General features: G+C 40.7%; 1 long non-coding RNA gene across 2 annotated transcripts; it reads left to right on the forward strand.

Moving 5' to 3' along the window:
* Window positions 1-619: 619 nt before the first annotated feature.
* On the forward strand, window positions 620-18990 carry LOC124628982 (uncharacterized). Of its 2 annotated transcripts, none has more exons than XR_008398012.1 (3): window positions 620-765; window positions 15823-17363; window positions 17597-18990. It is a non-coding gene; the product is annotated as an uncharacterized LOC124628982 (long non-coding RNA). The 2 variants fall into 2 exon arrangements; XR_006983787.2 differs by lacking the exon at window positions 620-765 and adding an exon at window positions 10113-10330.
* The last annotated feature ends 5309 nt before the right edge of the window (window positions 18991-24299 follow it).

The following is a 24299-nucleotide window of genomic DNA, read 5'->3' on the forward strand; positions in this document are numbered from 1 at the left end:
AATACAAGTACTAATTAACCAAAAACTGTGAAACAGGTCAAACTAGTCATGTGATGTTGTGCAGTGGCTGATGGGTATCATAATCTCTAATTTTTTTCCCGGTATTTCCATGACAATAAACAACAATGTGGCACACATAAGAAACAAATGACAACACTGCTAAGCAAGGGAGAGGAGAGACGTCCTCATCAGAGCAGGAGGGACGGAGTGATGTCAGAAGCTCAGCCGGGTGGTGTAGCAATGTCCTCAGTGGAGCAGGGAGATGGAATGATGCCCACAATAAAGCCACAACCCTCAACATCCTCTGCAGTTCCTATCTAGAATATTGTGAAGGAACTAAAAAAAAACCTGCTGCATCCAATGATCAATCAAGCTATCTGTCAGGAATTAGAGGTGGAGGCAGATGCAAGTGCAGGTACTTTATTGTGGAAAGTACAAATAAGACAAACAAAACAGTTTTTGTTTGTCTTACAAACAAGAACCATCAACATAAACTACAAAGCAAGAAACCTACAAACTCTACGCAATAACACAACAAACACTAAATGACAACATCAACAAAAGCTTGACAAGGAAAAACTGAAACTTAAATAGTAGCGTTAATCAAGGTGAAATAGGAAACAGGTATGAGTGATCAGTGGATGTGTTGTAATATCATGTGACATGCAGGGGCTGATGGTTAGTGTAATTCTCTGCCATTCTGTGCCACCATGACAGAGAAAAGCAAAGAGTGAAAGAATCAGGCAAAGAAAGAAAGAGACAAAGGTAAGCAGTAGTGTTTTATGTCAATATATGGTTTAAAATGAAGACTGACTAGCAAATTTAACAAAATGCCTAAAAAAGGTACAACAAAATTGCCTTTCAAATGAGCCGGTAAGCATTGTTTATGTAGGGCATTGTACAGAGGTTCAATATTCCTAGCATATTAATAGTGCACAATCCAGGCAAATATGGAATAAAAATGATTTCCGGATAGTGTTTCCTTTTAGCATTCTCACTGACCAGAGAGTAGTGACCTTGAGGCATGGAAAATACAATTTATAGGAAGTACAGACAGCAAGTCAGAGATAAAATGTGTGTGTGTGTGTGTGTGTGTGTGTGTGTGTGTGTGTGTGTGTGTGTGTGTGTGTGTGTGTGAGGTAGAGGGTGTATGTCTGCTCCAGGGGATCAGTTTAGTGGCAGCAATGAAATGTGATGGGCACAAACGTTAGAGGCTGTGCAAAAAATAGTCACCATACGGCCATGACAAGCACAGGCTGACAGAGCTAGAGTAACACTTTTAACAGGCTCTTCTTTCTGTGTGTGTGTTCTGTTTCTGTGTGTGTCTGAAGTCTCATTTACAGCACCCAAGTTGGCCAGACAAAATTTCTGTAGCAAAAAAGGACACAGAATCGCATGTCAACAAGCAGCCTTAAGTTGCACGACCAAAGCTAAACATCGTGTAACATTAATAATGGATAACCGAGAGCATTGACTGTTATGTGTGATGACCAGGTAGGGCTGTTATTAATCAGAGCTGTCCATCCTTAACTGTCAGTGCAGTCATACAACGTTGTCTCACATTTACATCCATTCATGAATAACTTACTAAATATATGCACAGGCCAGCTCATAGGAATAGTTATGACTGGGTCAAGTTGTGGTGAAAGATGGCATTAGCTGATGGGGTAGCTTTATATCTTGTCTTAAGGGTTAGCTGCTTATCATTTCATGCATGTTTATTTGCTCATTAGAATTCCTAGGAATTTTTGGCAAATATCATTTACCAATCTCGCAAAAATTTTAGTAAACAGACATTAATTTAAATCAGCATAAGTGAATGTTGAAAAAAAATTGAGAGGTGAGGCAGATGCAGTTAAGTGTTTTATTTGAAGTGCAGACAGACAAATCTAAAACATGAAACAAAATCTTGAATGGGAAACAAGAAGAGGTCAGGCAATCAACAAAAAAAAAAAATACCAAGGTTGTCCAAAATATGGCAAATAGGAGACAGAACTAGATCAAAAACAAGAATATAGCAACATGGAATGAAATTAAAACAGCACAGTAAAGACAGGGGATTAAACACTGAACAATACTTCTTGTGGAACAGAGAATCACAAGGGTTTAAATATACAAACTAATTAAAGGGTGAACTGAAAATAGGTGTGAGTGATAAAAACACATGAAGGAAACAACCAGTGACGGGACATTGTGACAGGATATGAACCAAAACAAAAAACGTGGTAAAGTAAACGAGTATATGACAACACGGAAGCAGGTGCTATAGCACTGCAAGCTGTTATGCACGTTGAGCACTTCTGCATGCAATTCTTTGCACATGGGGTACCCTTCCAAGGGTGCTGTTCCAGCAGCGCCTTCGAATACTCCCATTGGTGATCTGGCCCCTCTGGGTAAAATGTCCAAGCAAAACCCAAGGCCCCAAGACAGGAATTGTCTGACATGCTGACTTTTTATATAGGAGACAGAGAGCAGATATGGGACATACTGGCAGGAAGTAAGTGGTGGGTTGACGATATCCTTGCTGGGATTTGGTAGCACAGCTAAGACGAAATCGCCTGGGTCAGGTGGTGGTGCTGGGACAGGCGTGCTGAGGTCAGATGGCGGGGTTGGGACAGTCTCGCTGAGGTCAGGTGTTGGGGTTGGGACAGTCTCACTGAATTCACGTGTTGGGGCTGGGACAGTCTCGCTGACGTCAGGTGTTGGGGCTGGGACAGGTTCGCTGAGGTCAGGTGGCAGGGATGGGAGAGTCTCGCCAGTGTGAGAATGGATTTGGGAGGCTACACCATCAACCTCAGGCAGAGGCTCCACTGTTGCCCTCAGGTGTGAGCAGGACTTGGGAGGCCCTCTGCCTCTGACTGGAGTTTAGCTGGGAAGGCCACCTCGTTGGCCTCTGGAGGCTGCACTGCAGGGGAAGCCGCTCTGTCAGCCTCTGGCTGAATCTTGGCAGGGGACTTTGCTGCCTCTTCATCACTAGCCTTCCACACCTCATAGTATCTAGAGAACGGTGGACTGGGTTTGGCCGACAGGTTTGAACGCATTAGCATGGAGAAACAAATTTATTGCAACACTTAAACAATATGTAGATGTGTTAAACGACATGCAAATCTTACACATTTTGTATCAGATTACCCAATTTGTATGCAGGCAAAAATATTGGAACATGTGACTGACAGGTGTTTCTTGTAACCATTGTTACCCCTGTGTCCTGTTAGATTGATTGTTTAAACATTCTCTGAATGTATACTCTTGGTTTTAGCCTTCAGTTTCACTTGTAAAGACTGCATTTGTTTTAAGAAAAGAATAAGCCAACATGAAAAGCAGAGAAATGTATATAGAAGATAAGCAAGCCATTCTGAAGCTGAGAAAAGAGGGAAAAATCAATCAGAGACATCGCACAAACATTGGGCATAGCCAATACAACAATTTGTAATGTCCTAAAGAAGGACACCACTGGTGTACAGAGCAACAGACACTGAATGGGTCGGCCAAGGAAAACAACAACAGCTGATGACAGAAACATTGTGAGAGCTGTGAAGAAAACGTCTGGGTTACGCATATAACCCTGTTCCCTGAGAAGGGAATGAGACATTGCGTTTGCTGAACACAGTGGGAAGTGCCCTCGCATGTAACCGGTATGTGAAGCTTATGTAACATCATGCCTATTTATAGGCCTGCCCTGATCAGGTGATGTGGCAATTAAGCACGTTGCATGATATATAAACGACATCTGTGAACCACGCAGTCAGCCTCTATTATCTGAAGCGAAGATGCAATTCACAAGCATGCCCCAGTATGACAATGTTATGCAAAGTCTTGTTCCTTTCTCAGGGAACAAGGTTACATGCATAACCCAGACATTCCCTTTCAAAGGGAACTTCACAGTGCGTTAGCTGAACGCAGTTGGAACGAGAATATCCACTCCGTCTTACTGTGGGTGCGGCCTGTTCAAAAAGATCAGAGCCAGAAGGTCACTGCAAAACACTTGAGCCGGGAACAGAATGTATATCCAGGCTGTAAAATTGAATGAATGTGTGCGGCGTAGACCACCCCGCCACAGCACACACATCCTGTAAGGATACCCCTTTGGACAAAGCCTTCGAGGAGGCAACCTCCCCCTAGTGGAATGAGCCCTTATGCCCAGAGGCGTGGCGAGACCACGTGCGTCATAAGCGATAGAGATAGCTTCTACTATCCAATTAGAAATGTGCTGTTTCAACACAGCATCACCTCTGCTGTCACTGCCAAAGGCGACCAGCAGCTGCTCTGATTTATGCCACTGGCCAGAGCGGTGGACGTAAGTACAGAGAGCCCTTACTGGACACAGCCAGTGCAATTTCCCTTGTTCCAGTATGAGGAACAAAGGAGGGCAGAAAACCTGCAACACTACTGGCTGGCCAGCAGATGTGGGCACTTTAGGAATATAATCGGGCCTAGGATAGAGGAAGGCCTTGGCTTGTCCAGGGGTAAAGTCAAGGCAGGAATGGGCAACAGAGAGCTTGTAGATCTCCTACTCACTTGAGAGATGTCAGGGCCAGCAGAAGAGCTACCTTTTGAGTCAAAAGCTTCTCAGAGACTCCAAGGGCTCAAATGTGGCACATGGCAAACCTTCCAGGACCACAGAAAGGTCCCAGGAAGGTATGCATGGTCTGCAGATGTGCCTCAGCCGCCTGACACCACATACATCCCTTGAAGTTAGAGGATGTTGCCCCACAGAGGCTCCATAAATAGGGGCGTGGCTGGCCAAAATGGTGGCCACACAGACCCTGATTGTAGGAGGATCCAACCCCACTGAGAACATCCTTGTAAGAACTCCAGGGCTGTAGCTATTGCCCAGTTCGCTGTATCTAGCTAAGGTTCCTCAATCCACAACAAAAAGTTGCCACTTGAGCAGATACAATTTTGTTGTGGATGGCGTTCTAGAATTCTACATGGTCTCTACAACCTTAGTTGTGAGACCAGAATCTATGAGCTGTTGCTCCTCAGGGGCCAGACCCACAGTTTCTGTAGTTCAGGCCAGGGGTGATAAATCAGTCCTGTGGATGTGAATCTCCGAAAGAGTGCCGTCTTGCAGGAATATTGTCTCTGAGAACCATATTTGAGCTGGCCAAAAAGGTGCTACTAGCAGCAGAACTTGTGGGAGCAGAGCGAACGGGGGAACAGCATATAAATGTGACCTTGGCCACATGTGCACCATGGCATCAGCCCTAATGGTGTGGGAGGAGTGAGGGCGAATCACAGTGGGTTCACATCCACTCCAGCTTGGCCAAACCTCTGCCATATGGACTCCACCACTTGTGGATGGAGCCACCAATCCCTGGGCCTCAGCCCCTGCCTCAACAGGATGTCTGCCCCAACATTTCAGTTGCCCAGAATGTACATTCATGCACTGACAAAACGTTCCCTCTGCCCAGAGAAGAATTAGTTGAGCCTGCCTGAACAGGTTGATCCTCCATGGTGGTTGATATATGAGTCCACTGCTGTGTTGTCTGTAAACACATGGTGACCTCTCAATTGAGGAAGAAGAATTCCAGTGCTATAAATATGGCCAGCATTTCTAGGCAATTTATATGCCACTCCAGATGAGGGCCGCTCCAGAGATTGTGAGCCGGATAGCGTCTAAGACCATGCCCCAGCCCATGAGGGAGGTGTCTGTCATTACCATCTTTCAATAAGGAGACACCCCTAGAGTGTGACTCAAAGCTAGAAACTGGGTATACTTCCAGATTCTAAGCGCACGTAGGCATCTCCGCGTGACACTAATTACTCTCAGAGGTTTTGTCCACGGACAAGACCCCCAGCTTCTCAGCCACCACTGAAACGGTCTCATGTGCAATAGGCCCAACAGTATAACGTTGGCTGCTGCTGCCATACGCTCCAACAGTCTCTCATAGAGACTGGAGGGGTTGGCAAGATCCAGCTTTATCTTGATCAATGTTGACGGATGCCCTGGAGTCTCAATGGAGCCAGAAGGACATCCATGCATTTTGTGAAGGTGCGAGGGGTTAAAGCTAGCCCGAAGTGAAGAACCCGAACTTGGTAAGCGTTGCCTCCAACACAAACCCCAGGAACATCCTGTGAATGGGCGATATTTATGTGGAAATATGTGCCTTTTAGATCTATCGTCACAAACCAGTCCTCAAACTAATTCTGTGTAATGATAAGTTTGGGCGTCAGCATCTTGAACCAGTATGTCTGAAGAGTACAGTTCAGATGACTCAGATCTAAAATTAGCCGCATACTCCTCTATTTTTGAGGACCAGGAAATAACGGCTGTAAAAACCTCCCTCCCTCAGGGAACGGGGTACATGTTCTATGGCCCCCTTGTCCAAGAGGGATCTTACCTCCTGCACTAATGTCGGGCTCTGATCTGTGCTAACTACAGTAGTGAGCACACCTCTGAACTGGGGGGGTTGAGCTCTGAACTGGACCCGGAAACCGTTTTCTACGGTAGACAGAACCTATGGAGACACATTTGGCAGTAGTTTCCACGCTGCCAGATGGTCTTTTATTGATGTTAACTTTTCCACATTCTATTGGAGGGAAAGCATCAGATTTTTGTTGGCCTATGACAGATCGCTGAGCAGAGAACACTGGAAAATTTGGGACAGCCTTGGCTAGGGGAGGCCCTACACTACACACTGCACTGGGACTAACTGCCCTGAAAACCTCATGTCCCCTGATATGTCCCCCCACAGCCCCTCAGGACTGCTCCTCTATTATCTGCTTGGCCTTTATGACCATTCTCAGATCAGGCCTAGTAGCAGGCCTCGACTGTGGCCACTCAGTTCACCTGGCTGTCAGCGAGGGATGGCGGGCTGCCGTATTCACCTTCTGTGATTCCCTCGCACTAGTGCTGGCCTGGGCTCCACTGGTGGATGCCTGGGTGAACTCTACACAACCTGGCTGAATGCCACAGTATGTCGAGCTCACTCAGCAGGTCTGCTTGGTAGGTCTAAAACACTGATACAAGATACAAACAACTCATCAGCAGTAAGAATTGGAAAGACAAATTGGAATTAGCAAAGAAATACAGAGATGAGCCATGAAAGTTCTGGAACCAAGATTAACCTCTACCAGAGTGATGAAAATGCCAAAGTGTGGAGAAAGAAAGTACTGGCTCATGATTCAAAATATACAAGCTCATCTGTGAAACATGATGGAGGTAGTGTCATGTCTTAGGCTTGCATGGATACTTCTGGAACAGACTCATTAATCTTTATTGATGATGTAACTCATGATGGTTTAAAGGAACATTTTGTCTACCAAATTTCAGAGAAATGCAGATTAATCTGAATTAATCGGGGGGAACTTTATCATGCAGCAATGATCCAAAACACACTGCCAACTCAACAAATGATTTTATCAAGGGGAAAAAGTGTAAGGTTTTAGTCTGGCTGTCACAATGTTGCCTGCGGATGGCGCTGAGGTGGTGACGTGCACGGAGAGCCGGAGGGCAAACGCTCATGAATTACGTAAGAACTATGGGGACTTTGTTTACAATGGACATGTGCGTTTGTTTTGGTTTCTGTTCTGTCTCCTCCTTGTTTAGTCATTGGTTGGTTTTCAAGGGTGTGTGTTAATTATTTCAGCTGTTTACGTTCAGGTTTGATTATGTATGTTACTTAATTCCCTCGTGTTGCTGCGCACTTTGCGCAGTATTAAATGCATAGACGCCAAGGATATGTGAGCTACCTTGATGCTAAGCGGTCGTGTTTTCATGCCATGTGTTTGTTCTATGCTTTGAACCTAGTCTCACGTTTAGTACCTCGATTATATCTTTTCCAGTTTGGACCACGATCCCTGTTTGTTAAGTTCTGGTTGTAAATAAAGATGTTCATCTGCAATTGCTTCTGCATAGAGTCTGTTTCGTAACACTGGCCAAGTCAATTACCAGACCTAACCCAATTGAGCAGCATTTCACCACTTGAAGAGGAGACTGAAAGAAGAAACAACCCCCCAAAACAAACAATAACTGACAGACTGCAGTAAATGCATGGAAAAGCATCACAAAAGAAGAAAACAACAGTTTGGTGATGTCAGTGAGTCACAGGCTTGATGCTGTACCTTGAACCCTCAAAGCTCCACTTGCTAGTTGATTCACCTTGGCAGAATATTCCCAAAGTGTTCGCCACCCTCCTAAATCAATGTCTACAAGGTTATAATCCACAGCAGGAGCATTAGCATGGCCCCTGGCAAACGCATACCATCAGTTATGCCATTCCCACCTGGCTCTCATTTCCGCCACCCGCTTCCTCTCACCTAGTCACCTGTTCTTTTTATTGCTTCTGAAGACCACACCCTTCCCTTCATCTCTTTTTTTCCCTTCTTCTGTTCTGTTATGATAGAAAACTCAGCATAATTCTAGGTCTGAGTTTTTTCGGTAGTTTATTTACACTGATTATTTATTTATTTGTTTATTTATTTTCTTCTGTTAATTACACACCAGGAAATGGAACGGACTTCGCCTCTGCATCACTTTGCAGCTATCCATTACAATGCAGTTATTGCAAGCAAGGGATATGCAACCAAATATTACCTGTTTTTTACTTTAATTTACTTCCAGTCTTATCTGTTCCTATACCTTTGCTCACCTAAAACTTGGATGGTCTGATACAAAAGGTTCTATGCTTTGTTGTTTAACACATGTAGATGTAAATAGTATGAAATAAAAGTTGAAATTCATATTCATCTTTTGATCTCAAACCCAAATGTCTTTGGTGTATAGCACAAACAAATGAATTGGCCTTGGTGTTCCAATAAGTTTTGAGGGGACTGTATTAGTATCAGGGAAATAAATATGCACATAATTCATACATTCCTCTAATATAATTTTATTGTCTAGATTTTGAAAGTTGTCGTGGTCCAGACAGTCATGTGTGCTTGGTGAGATCAAGCACAGTTTCATGTTCCTGCTATTCATCAAATATAAAAGATACAAGAGCCTTGATACTGAAATACACAACGCATAATCAAACTGTAACATTCCATTTCTTGGACACATGCATAATATTTTATCTCATATCTCTCTTTCAATTTAAATATCTCTCCTATTTCTATCCTGCACTGAATCTCACTAATTCCAAGGCCTTGAAAATTTTGGTGATAAATCAAAGCTGCCACAGCAAAAATACATACAGATTCGTCATGCCATTAGTGCTCCATTTTATTAATTTTCCTTTTCCTATTCCTCACTCTTCCTTGCTCTCTATCTGTATCGTGCTTCCTCGTGATACAGGCCGAGCACACTGGCGCCCACCACACACACACACACATACACACACACACACACACACACACACACACACACACACACACACACACACACACACACACACACACACACACACACACTTCTCTTAAGCAGCTCATATTGAATTTGAGGTAGTTTGCTCTTATCTGTAATCTGGAATGATGGGGAATGAAAAGTGAACAAGTTCAATAGTCAAATGAGACTTTGAACCATATCCTGGGGTAAAATAGAGGACAATGTTTGATGCATAGGCTTTTTACACTCTGTGTGGATATGAGGTGAATTTTGACACAGGTAATGGACTGCTATGTGTATGGGAGGGTGTTATCAAAGAGAGAATGATGGGGCTGCAAAGCACAGTGAATTGGAGAAATGTGAAAGGTATGTAGGTGTATTTAAATACAATACAACCAAACTTCATGTGCAAACATCTTCACAAAATGTATGAAACATCTTACAACAGCGCCTTGATTTATTTACTGCCCATAAAGGGTTTTCTGCATACTGCAGTGATACAAGCGAGGCACAGAAGACCAGCAGAAAGATATCAGAGAAAAGAAAGTGAGAGGGAGGAAAACACCTTGTCACACATAGGCCATGGTGTAAAATGAAAGGGTAACTAACAAGGCTAGAGTGTTACATTACCTAAGGGAATGTTGGTCTATTAAAACCTCTGGCACAGCATCAGCTCCACCTGTCATACTGACTGATAGTGTGGTGAACACAAATGTACTCCCTACACTTGCATATGCAATTACATATATTCTTACACACACACACACACACACACACACACACACACACACACACACACACACATGTACTCATACAAACAGAGCATGTGTGAGCTGCATGCACTGCACACACAGCAAAAAAAGTGCTGAATGTCTTTTTGTCGATATAGAGGGAAAAGAGTGGTGACAGATCTTTAAAAGGGGCAGGGGGATGAAAGGCAGGACAGAGGGCTACTGGTGCAGATACAAAAAGCTTAGTGTCTGGGAAGAGTGATCACCTTTGCTCTGGACCTGAAGGAAGCAAAGTTGGGATATCAGAAAATATTCTAAAATAATCAAACCTGTGAGTATGCTCACTAAATTTCATATAAATGATGGTGTAAAAATCAAGCTGCCAGAATTGCCAGGTCTGTGTGACAAAAGAGGCCCAATGGCCAATCAAAGCCATTCCAGCCTTCAATAAATTCAGCCCAGTATCAAAACTCAAAATATGTTCCTTACAAACCATCATGCCTATAAAAATAGGCATGCTAATACACATTTTAATATTTAAGTATGTTAAAGTCCCAACATCCAATCCACAGACCATAGTAGCATTTTAAACTGTTACACTGCCAACTTCATAGTATACATGCTTACAAATGTCACAATTCAATTTGCATGAACTTTTACAGTGCTGATTTTGTTATGATAACATTAAAGCTTCATGGTGGCAGAAACATGCTATAATTCTTTGAAATTGCTTGCTAACATTAGCAACTGTTCTAGAAAGCAATGATATTGTTGTGAGAAAAATGTTTTATCTTCCCATAAAAATCTTCTGATCTTTGCTTAAGGCTATATAATGCTAGAACAGGCATACTTGATGACATGTCTCTAAAAGTCAGTCATGAGGGTGTGTTTGTTTACCTTCCTCATGTTCATGCAACATAATACATTCACCATAGTGACATTTTACACTTTAAAAAATATATATATTTTTAAGTTATTGACCAAAACTGTTCATCTATAGTTGACTAAAACTGCTATATACTACAACTAACAATAACCATAAATAATATTATTTATTTTTAGTAGAAGTCTAAGACTAAAACTAAATACAAAATATTTATCATAATTAATGCAAAGAAGGTAAACAACAGCAACAAAAACATTCAGATTATAGGAAGGTTTAGTGTTTGTAACTTTTCTTATGCCTACTGTAATGCATGTTTTATTAGATGAGGCAATAATCCATAATCATAAATACAAGAGTAATCCATAATTATAAATCCAGAGTTCAAAACAAAGAACTAGAATTCTATTAGAAGGAACTTGAAGGAACTAGGAACAAGAGAAACAAATGCTCAGTAACACACATTAACAATGATGAGAATTTATAATGAGACAAAGATACAGGAGGGTATACACCGTCCTCGACTAATATTGGCACCCTTGGTAAATATGAGAAAAGAAGGCTGTGCAAAATTGGCTTCATTGTTTAGCCTTTTGATTTTCTGTTAACAAAATTCACAAAAATTACTCTGCTCTCATGGATATCAAACAATTACAAAAACAACACAGGTTTATAAAAAATATATATTTGTTAAATATAGGTATGCAACAATTATTGGCACCCTTTTAGGCAATATTTGTGTTACCTCTCTTTGTCAAGATAACAGCTCTGAGTCTTCTCCTATAATGCCTGATGAGGTTGGAGAATACATGGCAAGGGATTTGAGACTATTTCTTCATAAAGAATCCAGATCCTTCATATTTTGAGGTCCAGGCTGGTGAACTCTCCAGTTCACCCCACAGGTTTTCTATGGGTTTCAAGTCAGCGGACTGGGATGGCCATGGCAAGACCTTGATTTTGTGGTCAGTAAACCATTTTTGTGTTGATTTTGATGTATGTTTTGGATCATTGTCCTGCTGGAAGATCCAACCACAACCCATTTTAAGCTTTCTGGCAGAGGCAATGAGATTTTCATTTAATTTCTGTTTATTATTTGATAGTCCATGTATCCTAACATAATGTCCAGGTCCTCTGGCAGAAAAAAATAGCCCCAAAACATCACCATATTTAACCGTGGTCATGAGGTACTTTTCCATATGGTTACCTCGCTGTGTGCACCAAAATCATCTCTTGGTTTCATGTGACCATAGAACCCGATACCATTTGAAGTTCCAGTAATGTCTGGAAAACTGAAGACAGCTGAGTTTGTTTTTGAATGAGAGTAGAGGCTTTTTTCTTGAAACCATTCAAAACAACTTGTGGTGGTGTAAGTAACTTCGTATTGTAGTTTTGGAGATGTTCTGACCCTAAGACACAACTAGTTTCTGCAATTCTCCAGCTGTGATCCTTGGAGATTTTTTGGCCTCTCAAATCATCCTCTTCACAGTGTGTTGAGACAATATAGACACGCGTCCAATTCCAGGTTGATTCATAACATTTCCAGTTGACTGGAACTTCTTAATTATTACCCTGCTTGTGCTATTTTCTTAAAGGCACTTCCCATTTTGTGTAGCTCGACCACCTTTTGCCACACATCACAACTATATTCCTAGGTCTTAATTAATTCTTAATCATTCATTGTTATGAATAAGTAAGGGAATTTGGCCTATGCGTTACATCATATTTATACCCCTGTGAAACAGGAAGTCATGCTTGAACAATTTCCTGTTCCTAGTCAGACAGGTGTACTAACATTTTTTAAATATCAATGGGAATGTACTTCAAATATATTTTTCTCATATAAATTCATAGGGGTGCCAATAACTGTTGCACACCTATATTTAACAAATATATATTTTTGATAAACCTGTGTTGTTTGCAATTGTTTGATATCTATGAGAGCAGAGTATTTTTATGATTTTTTTTAAAGACAAGATCAAAATGTTAAACAATATATTTTTTTTCTCAGTTCATATTTTCCAAGGGTGCCAATATTAATGGAGGGCACTCTGTTTTCCTGGTCCAAAGACATGTGTTGTAGGCTGATTGGTATTTCCAAATTGTCCAGTGTGAATAGGCACAATGCACACCGAGGAACAAATGTTGACACAGAACAGGACACAGAACAAAACTAAGAACATGTGGACACAGTTGCAAAAAAAACAAAACACCAATGACAGGACAGGGGCTGAAACAAGACTCAAACACACATGCCAATGTAGACAAAAAAAAGCATATGGAGGGAGATCAAAGCAACAGCACTTGTCCTATTGGTAGGAGGAATTTATGACAACTACATGCATACAGAGTTTAACAAACCCTAACCACATTTCCCCCGCATTCTCATTCATTTTTGTATGAATTGCATCCCTCCAAACTGTTACAGACTCACACACAGGGACACTGGGTCTTGGTTTATTAATGCTTGAAAATGAGCCGCATATCATTAGGAGAATGAGTAAGACTTGAGCATAAACTGTGTTTAGGATGTGCAAATCTTTAGAGTATCCAAGTTATGCCAGCCACAACAGCAGAAAGTGCAATTATCTAGAAGTTATTTATATCCATAGAATTCAGTGGTTTAAGATTTAAATGTAAAAGTGACTATACATGTATTTTATTTCCATCTTCAGATACACATTGAGATAATACACCCACACAAACTATTATTTGACTTGAGTACACACTATATCTTTTCTAGACGCATAAGCTCCAATACCAAGCACACCACGTACATACTCGTGCTTTTATCGTCTACCCATCCCTTTCATCCCTTCACTGTATTCTCATTGAAGCTATGTTGAAAATGTTGCAGAAGACAGGTTTATATTTAGCTGTCTCTGTTGATTGAGCTCTGTTACACTACACTATACCATCTTCTCTTAATATCTCCTATTGACTCATGGAGAGCTGAAACTGCTCAATGTGATTCAATCACTGAAATAGACAACTCTGTAACATTGTACACAGAGAAATATGATGAGGAAGCTATTCTTACTGTCTCTCTCTTGCACCATGTTCACACCACACACTGCTGAAAAGTATGAGCTGTAATGCAGCTGAGATTTATGGTAATATTTGGTGTGGCATTTGTGATATAACTTTGGCTATTTATGTGTGTAGCTACCAGAGGTGGAAAGTAACGAATTACATTTACTCGTGTTACTGTTATTGAGTAGTCTTTTTGTGTACTTCTACTTTTTGAAGTAGTTTTTAAAATCTGTAATTTTACTTTTACTCAAGTATGTTTTGTTTGAAATATTGTACATCACTACAATTTAAATCACATTCATTACTGAGATAAAATGTAAACAAAAAATGATTTAAATGATGGGCAGGAGAACAAACTAGTGCTAAAATTACACGAAAGATGGAGACGGCTAAGTCAGACACCAGAGGTTCATACCCAGCTGAAAGCGAAACCCTGTCGTATTCTGCTGAAGTTGAACTTGAAGGAAATGAAGTTAACCCCTAGCCATTTTTAAGAGACCACTTCAAGTGCAAAAAGGCAAAAGCTTTATTGTGCAGTGTAAACTGTGTTTGACCATAGAGACGGAACTAGCAGCTTATAAAAACTCGACATCAAATCTGCTCAATCATGTAGAGATAAAATAAGTTAAATACCATGTGTACCATTGCATTGTTAAGTAAAAAGCAGTTTACCTATAGTTTAGTAAGAGGCCTTTGTTAAATTAGCCAAAAAGCCATTGGTGCATGACATTGCTAATGTTGGTTGGCACTAGCAACCTGCTGGTAACTAGTTAGTAATTATGCTAACATTAATAATGTGCCATTAATATTACCACCTGTTTGAATGTAAATAGGGATATGACATCTTATAGAGTCACACAAAATTAACAACTGTGTCTCTGTTTACGTTTACATGGACAGCAGTAATCTAATTATTGACCTTATTCTGAATAAGACAGTATTCTGATTAAGGTGTTTACATGAGTTGCTTTCAGAATATTCCTTTCATGTTCCCATATTACATGTTACAGAACATCAATTACAGATTACAGATTACAGATCAATTAATACATGTCATTACATCCCCATGCCACACTGTCTGACGTTCACTACAGAATTTCACGTATCAACATGCAGTTCATCTTTGTTATTGTACCATATACAGTTTTGGTTGTTTAATTTTTAATTTTACGAAAGCTTCAAGTGCAGTTAATTATTTGTCATGATATAAGTACAAATAGACGACTGCTTGAAGCCATAGGCTGCGTCTGAAACCACATACTTTCCTACTATATAGTAGCCGAAATACATGTTTTTCACCTACTATATAGTAGGTAAGTACGCGGTTTCGGATGCAGACTGTTAAAGTAATAGTTCAGTTGTTTTGAAGTGGGGATGTCTGAGGTACTCATGCCTAGTCAGTGTATTACCTGCCGTAGACAGCGCTCAGCACTCTCCCTGTTTGGAGGAGCAGAGAGATACTGCTGAGCACAGGGACAGCAACACAGCAACAAGTGAGTCTCTTCTTTTAGGACGATAAGATGTTTTGTTTTGTTTTTTGTTACTGTCCCCGTGCTCAGCAGTATCTCTCTGCTCCACCAAACAAGGAGAGTGCTGAATGCTGTCTACTGCAGGTAATACACTGACTAGGCATGAGTACCTCATACATCCACATTTCAAAACAATTGAACTTTAATAGGAATATGAGGTTGACTATAGTATAGGCATACCTTCCATTATGTTTCATAGTCATGACTCATGTTCATATCTTCAGGCATCTCTGTGAGTTAGAATTATCCATCATGAAATGTAAAAGACAAAATGTGATATGTGTAGAAAACCTTTTATTCATGAATGTAAATATTTCAAATTCAGTGTGTTTAATGAACATGACATTGATTTACATACTGATGAAAACTTTTTGTTCACAGAGGAAACATCCATCAAAGCTGAAGGCCTTCAGTGACTTTGTGACAACATGGAAGCAAACCCTGGATCCACCAGAAACACCAAGGAAGCAAGCAAAAATAAGTGACATGACGGCAGTGGGTGCAAACAGACGTGTGCCACAAGCGAAGGTTGACAAGCTCATGATTAACTAAATTTGTGAGGGTCTTCATCCATTTTCTGTGGTTGAACAACCTGCTTTTAAGAACTTTTACTGACACTGAATCCTCAATGCAAGGTCATTTCCAGACCCACTCTTCGGACTAGAATAGATGGAGCTTCCACTCAGATGAAGAAGACTTTGATTTTGCCCCTCAGTAAAGTCAGCTATGTTGCCACCACTACGGATTGTTGGACAGTACACCGGCAAAGTTACATAGGGGTCACAACTCATTGGATAGATGAGGAAAGATCTGCCGCACTTGCTTGCAAAAAGTTAAAATGGTACCACACCTCTGATGTCCTAGCAGGTGCCCTTGATGACATTCATTGTCAATACAGAATAAGAACCACAACAGACAGTGTCTCAAAATTCATTAAAGCCTTCAGTGTGTTTGGTGAACAAAACCAGCTTGAGGAAGCAGAGTCAGAACAAGACTCTTCTGAAGAACCCATAGCCGACTACCTGGACACATTCAGTATCCTGAAACAAGATAGCGGTCTTGAGTACCAGCTTCCTCCACTTCAAAGGTGTGCATGCCACCTGTTAAGCTTAATCCCCAGAACAGATGCTGCCATGGCAGAAGAGAAGAATGACACATACAAACGGCTATCACATGCAGCCTTTGGGAAATGCCAAGCAATCTGGAACAAATCAGGTCAGTCATACATGGCAGCAAAAATTGTGGAAGATAAATGCAAGCTCCAGCTCATACGGCCAAATCAATCTAGGTGGAACTCGACATACATGGCTGTGTAGAGAATCATATGGATCATACAAGAGAAGGGGAGGATGCTGTCAGGAATATCTGTGAAGAATTCAAAGTGAAAATTTTTAATTAAGTTTTATTTCTCTTTTCTAAAGTATGAAATGTGAATGAAGCTAATAAAAAACATGGACTGAAAGCTAAACTACTTTGCTTATTACTTTGTTTTTCCATACTTATATAAAATTATCAAAATACATTTCCATATTTGGCTATATATTCCACACCTATTCCTACAGGAAATTTGCTAAAAGTTGTATAGGTTTGATTTATGTCATACAGGCTGAGTCCAGCTGAAATTGCTTTCCTGACTGACTACTGCACTGTGATGAAGCCTGTGGTGAAGACATTAAACAGCCTTCAGTCTGAGACCAAGACACACTTGGGATCACTGCTGCTGGTGATCTTCCAGCTACAAGCAAAACTCAGCATACTGGAGACATCCTCCAAGATGTGTCTGCCACTCATCAGAGCCATTCAAGATGGTGCCCAAAAGCACTTTGGTAGGATGATGGAAGACCCTGAACTGATTGTTGCAGCAATCCTTCTGCCAAAGATCAAGACCACCTGGACTGACAGGGCTGATATCATAGATGCAGGTATGATTTCATTATTTAATATCATACTGTAATCAGTTGTTAATTATTAATCCTAGTTCTGTCCACATTGGTTCTATTCAACACAATGTTGTAAGTGCAATAATTTAAATCTTTCTACACAAGTTGTAGTTATTGTAATTTCTGCATGATGATGCACTCTTGTTGCCACATTAATCAAAGTTTAATTGTCAGAAATATTCAATATGCATTGTTGTGTGTTTGTCACTCAACAGGTCTGATCTATGAGAGACAACACCTTGACCAGATAGCAGAGGCTGCAGTGGAGTAAGTCAGGCAACATTCATCAGATGAAGAAGATTTCTTCTCCCCAATGAAGTCCAGAAGTTCACAAGGTACCGGGGAGCTGGATTCGTACCTTGCCTGTGTCTCAAACAAGATGGATCTGCTGAACTCATTTCCACACATCAAAAAACATTCTCTCAAACTCAACACCAGCCTGTCTGCCTCAGCTACCTGTGAGCATCTCTTCAACTGTGCTGGACTGCTGTTCACTGCAAAGCAAGTGCTAATTTTGAAAACCAACTGTTGCTCAAACTTAACAGGAGGTTCAGAGAAAAATGCTCTAAAGATGGATACACAAATAAAGGAACTGTAATCTGGATATACAGTGGAGCAGGTCAACTTTAAAAAGTTTTTATAGAAGGCGCTATGCGGTTCATTTCACATGTTTTGTTATTGGACAGGTAGAGTGATGTCTGATATCAAAGAATGGCATAGTTTTGTCTTAAAAACAGCTTGAAAGTCCCTGATATTTAGATTTTGGTCTTCTTTGGGCCATTTAGGGAAAACCACAAGACTTATGGCATTGACCCATTTTGATTTATAGATTTCCAGTATGTGTCAAGTCATGGCAAACTAGTGATTCTATTTCACAGAATGCACCATGAACTACAAACATGGCCGATGACTGCAACTCCCAATGTGCATGAGCAGTCTCTTAAGTAGTGTAGTGATGGTCAGTGTGATTGGGAACAGATGTTTGTGATTAGTCCTCGGGAGAAGGTGACATGTCTGTGTGTTCCATTTGGAGTTGTAGTCATTGGCCATGTTTGTAGTTCGTGGTGCATTCTGGGAAATGGGGTAACTAGTTTGCCATGACATGACACTAACTACAAATGTGTGTATTCCTATTTTATATCATTAGTCATGTTAAGGTGAATGTACTGTTAGTATTCATTATCTTCCTTAATATATTTTACTACAATTTCCAACTAATGGATGCATATAGTGTGTTGATATGTCCTTTCTTCCTCCCTTTCTCTTTGTCTCTTTTGTCAGCTGGCAGGTGTCCTCTTACGCTATTCCAGCATCTACTTAACTTTGCAGGTCTGGAGCAGCATCTCAGTCATCAGTTGGCCCATCTGGCCATAGATGTAATGGCTCTGTTTGAATGGCTTTGTTCTTCTCCTATACCACCAGCCATTCCACTGCCTACACTGTACTGCATAGATCCAACTATGATCCATATGTCTACTAAAACAGAAGCCAATTCTACTCCTGCAACCTTCATTGAAGGCCTTGTTGTTCTGTCATCTGATCAGACCAGTCCTGTCTATTAATTTTTCCTTTCTGTTCCCAATTCTCAATAAACTTTGTTTTACTCTTAGTAGTGCCTCTCGTATGCTTTTTGTGTCTCAATTTTATTCCTACAGTGTTGTTGGGAGATACTGTATGAACGACCATGCCCTGCACGAGTAATGAGTCAGTCACTGGTTGTATGCCTAACTCCTTTTCTGCAGATAAAGGATACTGCTTACAATATACAGGATGAGTGGTTTTGAGGTTTGCAGCATAAGGAGTTACCTGAATAAGGCCTTCTTCATTAGTATGCTTTGCCCATAAAGTTTTAAGCACCGCCTCTAATGCTTCAGGCAGCGGACACTTCGTGCAGTCAGGCTCGTGCTCATCATCACCCATAGATTAGATGGAGTTAGCAGAGTGAATCTACCATTAGGCATTGTAAGAGTACACTTCTGTTTAAACATTAAATCTCTACATAGTAGGCTAAAAGGAGAAGACGGAATGATGACAATTTGTGCTAAAAAATATCATATCAGGATCAGTTGAGCACACTCGATACACATATTGTTAAAACACATGTTTATAAATGTGATGTATTAACTAAAAAGAATACACACAAGACTCATATCTGAACTTCATTATCACGTTTTTACTATGAACTTCCTGAATTTCCCTGCATGCACCAACACACTACAGAATCTCTAATGTCCCAAAAAACTATAAGCACCTTCCTTGTGATACATTACAGTAAATAAAAATGGAATGTTCCCCGGTTAAACGCATCTGTGAATTGTTTTCCAATTCACTCTGGAAGCAAATTAAAAACAAGCTAGTGGATTCATGGGCATGCTGTTCAGTGTTAGCCGCGTGTGAAATATCCTGTTTCCCTCAATTCTTCACTGCAAAAATGTACATAACTCAGCATAAAAGTTAGCAAGATGATCTGGGTCAGCCCAGGTATATTCAAGCGGTCTACTTGCTTGACCTATGCCTTGGACACTATCATGTTAAGCCCAGTGTGGTAGTGCCTGCGATTAAAAGTTCCTTGGTGACAAAATACAGTGGACATCTGGACCTGGTAACTGAGCGTATCTAATCTGCTGTTTAAGCGATCAACAAAGTGCATCACATGTCGCTTTTATTTTGATAATACCAGGAGGTTTCAATATAAAACTCTTTCCTACTTATATATGATACTGGAATCAATAAGGCACACTTCGGCTCCTTCTGGTTCTATCCACTGTTTGCTCCGTTTGTACAATAACTATGGTAGATTTTGTTAACTTTTTCTTCTCTACATTGATAAATGGTGGGGGTGCACTAGGTATCGGGCTAGATGCCATTACTAATTTTACTGTTTGTACTTTTTTGTTTTTTTCCTTGTTAGAAGACTTCGTGGATTTACCCCTTTCCTTTTTCTTTTTATCAGAATGTTCATCATCCCATTGGGTATTACTGTCTTTCCATGTGGATAAAGCTCATTTCATATATTCATAATCCCAGCTCTCATAAACACACAGATCTGCCACAAGTAAATGTGCCTTGTCAAAAGTTCCATCACAGGGGTAAGAATGAAACTGAGGCTGAACTCCTGTCCAGCATGCTAAATTATTGAGGTTGGACAAAAACACCTTTGTAATGGTCATACATCCAATGATTTCCACCCATATCAGACACTGCTGGTTATAATGTTCAGTCAGTAAAGGGTATCAGACATTTGTCAAATCACATGGTAATCTAAACCACGGAAGCACTATGAACTAAAACAGTGTGATATTTCAACATATGTAGTTTCTTTTGAAGTAGTAACAGAATTTTGTCGAATCACATATGCACATATGGAAATACTGTGAGGCAAAATGTGATATTTCAACCAATACTTCAAGATTTATCAGGAAAACTACACAGAGGTAGAACGAATTAAAATCATTCACGTACCTCTGTCCTGATATCCCCACTTCTGGAAACTGTCAAGTACTTGTCTGATACCAGTCAGAACCAAGATTTGGACAGTGCAGTGATTGATTCCCTCTTGTCTGGACCCAGGAAGAAGTCACACTGACACTGAATTCATTGAAAGCTTTTTAGTGTAACGCTCAAAAAGGATAGCATATATATACACACGGGAAATATTGATAAAGAATAATAAATGTCATTTGGAACAGGTCACAGATCTGAACATCTATTACATCTATTATGTAGATTCAGGTGATACAGGAACTAAAGACGTCTATTCTTCCAGAAAATAAGAAAAAGAGCCAAGAGAGAGAGAGAAGAAGTGTGGGGGCATTTAGGTGCTCACAAAACAACACATTCCAAGAATAGAAAACAATTCTATCTGTTCTGGTACATCATGACAAAAACTAGAGACCTTCAACCTTCATGCCAAAAAAACTTCAGTTACATCAGTTACATAATTAGCCTAGATGGGGTTACCATTAACCAAGCAAAAGTGTCTGCCATCACAGAGTGGCCAGCTCTGAAGACCGTCAAGGACTTGCAGCATTTCCTAGGTTTCGCCAGCTTTTATATGCACTTCATTCTGGGCTTTAGCACCATAGCTCACTCACTGACCTCACTCCTCAAAAAGGGGACAAAGCACCTTGTTTGGAATTCATAATTATTAGGAGAAAAACCCAAGCTTCACCCTGTGGCCCTGGCCCCTGTGCACTACAGTTTCCTCCTGTTAAACCTGCACCCAAGCTAAGGTCCCCCAAACTCTACCAGCCAGTAAGCTATTACCTTTCCCCATACCACAGAGACCCTGGTGACACATTCCTGTGACTCATTATTGATCTTCTGGAATCCCAGAGTCACACCACCATCCCGGTCATTATTGATCAGTTCTCAGTGTCACTATGACTCATTCTACTGCCTGGCTTACCCATTGCCTTTTGCTACAGATGAAATCCTCTTTAACCATGTATTCAGGTGTTCGGGGATTACAGAATACCTTGTCAGTGACAGAGGCACTCAATTCACCTCTCGAGTTTGGGCTAGTTTCATGGACAAGCTGGGGGTAACTATCAGCTTAACCTCAGGATACTACCCACAGAGTAACAGACAGGTAGAGAGGACCAACCAGGAGATTGAACTTTCTAAGAACTTTCTGTGCTAACAACAAGGAGGATTGGTCCCAGTTTCTGCGTTGGGCTGAATATGCACCAAATTCATTACAACACTCAGCCAACCAGCTCCCCCTCTTTCAGTGTGTGCTCAGATAGCAGCCTCTGTTATTTCCCTGAAATGCTAAATTGAACGATTCACCAGCGGTAGATGATTAGTTTCAAAGAAGTGAACAAGAAAGTACCCATCCATGTCTGGAACATGTGTGCAAGTATAGTAAAAGAAACACTGACCAGCAAGCAGGAGAAAACCCCTACCACTACCAACCTGGGGACAGAGTCTGGTTAGGAACCAAGGACTTCCATCAACCCCAAGCCTGCAAGAAATCAAGCCCCAGATACATTAGCCCTTTCAAAATCTTGAAGCAAAAACAAGAGGTTGCTTAGAAACCAGACCTGCCACTTCAGTACTGCATTGCTCCCTCATTCCATGTTTCATGCCTGAAACCCATAATACCAGGATCTCTTGCCACTGACACACCTTTGTCACAGCACAAAATTCATTACAACACTCCATCTCATCCCCTTTCAATGCTCAGATTGCAAGCTGTTCTAATAGCACATGGGTGTAGCTGGTCAGATATCCACATACATTTGGCCTTGGTCTGGTTCCTCTCACAGTTTATTTCTCATGTCGACACACAGAGTTTTCCATTGCCACTATTGCCTCTGGATTTCTGTAAAGCTACTTTTTGACAAAGTTTGTTGTTCAGAGTAATAAAAGTTAATTGAATTGAATATCCATAGAAATTGATGAAACCATGTGGAATCCAATAAAATCAGCCTAAGTTGTGCACACCACTTCTGAAATTGGGGAGAACACAGACTGCATTAACTTGTTTTCAGCAATGCAACTTCTGATTCAGAATCACTGGAAAGAATGTGTATGGAGCAGGGACAGCATGGAAGGATATCTGGCAGCACTGAGCTGTTCAGCTGCTCAGGTGGAATCATGACTCAGCCATGTCCTCTAGTCCAATTCATGACTTGGCCATGTCCTCTAGTCCAATTCTGGAGCATGCTCAATTTGAAAATTAGCAAAGCTGATATGTCTCAGCATTTCTGTCCCTGGGCTACTTAACCACTGTGTCGGCGAATGCCCTCCACACCAACTGTCTGTGTTTCCTTGTGCCCAGTGACAAGCATTCAACATCTCGCATAAATAAATTTCAGACGCTAAAAAACTGCAGCACTTCAGTCCCTAGCTTTTATGTGGTCCAAAAACATCTGCAGTTTTGTCACCATACCAGATTTGTTTTGAGTTTTGTTTAGGAGCTTAGCATGGTGTTTTTTTGGTGAATCTGTGAGCTATAATAAAATTACTATCATTTTTTTGTGCACAGCAAAATCACCAGTGTTGATATAACACCCACAGTGCTGAATTCACACCCTACAATGTTTATATAAGTCCACTGGACTCAAATAAACACTCTGGGTGTTAATTCAACACTAGGGATTTTACTGTGTGTAATCTTCTAACATGGTTAAATTTATATATAAATATATTATATACATATTATAATAAATATATTATAATACATGTACAATGCTTATTTTTTTTGTATTTTGTATTGTATTTGTTCTGAACACCCTTGAAGGGAGGAAACGCTACAGTGTACACAGACAGACACACTTTAAAGCATGTGTATGTGTCCTTCCAGTGGGGAAATGTATCCACTGATTTTTCTTGCTGCACAGTAATGCAGAGAAAGCATTCATCTTGTAGCCCTTTGCACTGTGCCACTAAAGTGTATGTTCCCCAGGGACAGTTAACTGCACCCTGTGTAGAAACCCAGCGAAATGCCATACACACAAAATCATGGAGATAAACACTTTGCATTGGGGCCAAAACCTTACCAGTTTTTCTCTCTTTCTCTCTCTTTTTGCGCCTCTCTCTAGACAAAAGCTACCAGAGCAGAAGCTTTGTTCTTTATGTCACTTTTACTGCCTCCATCAGAGTGACCTCCTCTTAACTACACATATAGAGCCAAAGTGCTTTTTCTGTATGTACAGTATATTCATGCTTATACCACAGCACTGTTGAATTCTCAAATCTGATCATCAATTATTCCTTACATATCTTACAAAATACAGTCCCCCTGCAAGCACTGGAATGGCAAGGCCAGTTCTTATTTTTGCTATATACTGTAGACATTTGGGTTTGATGTCAAAAGATGAGTATGAGATAATGGATCAGAATTTATGCTTTCATTTCCTGATTTTTACATCTACAGTCATATGAAAAAATAAGTAGAACCCATGGGAATTG

The sequence above is a fragment of the Ictalurus punctatus genome, chromosome 15 (assembly GCF_001660625.3).
Source record: "Ictalurus punctatus breed USDA103 chromosome 15, Coco_2.0, whole genome shotgun sequence".
Classification (NCBI taxonomy): domain Eukaryota; kingdom Metazoa; phylum Chordata; class Actinopteri; order Siluriformes; family Ictaluridae; genus Ictalurus; species Ictalurus punctatus.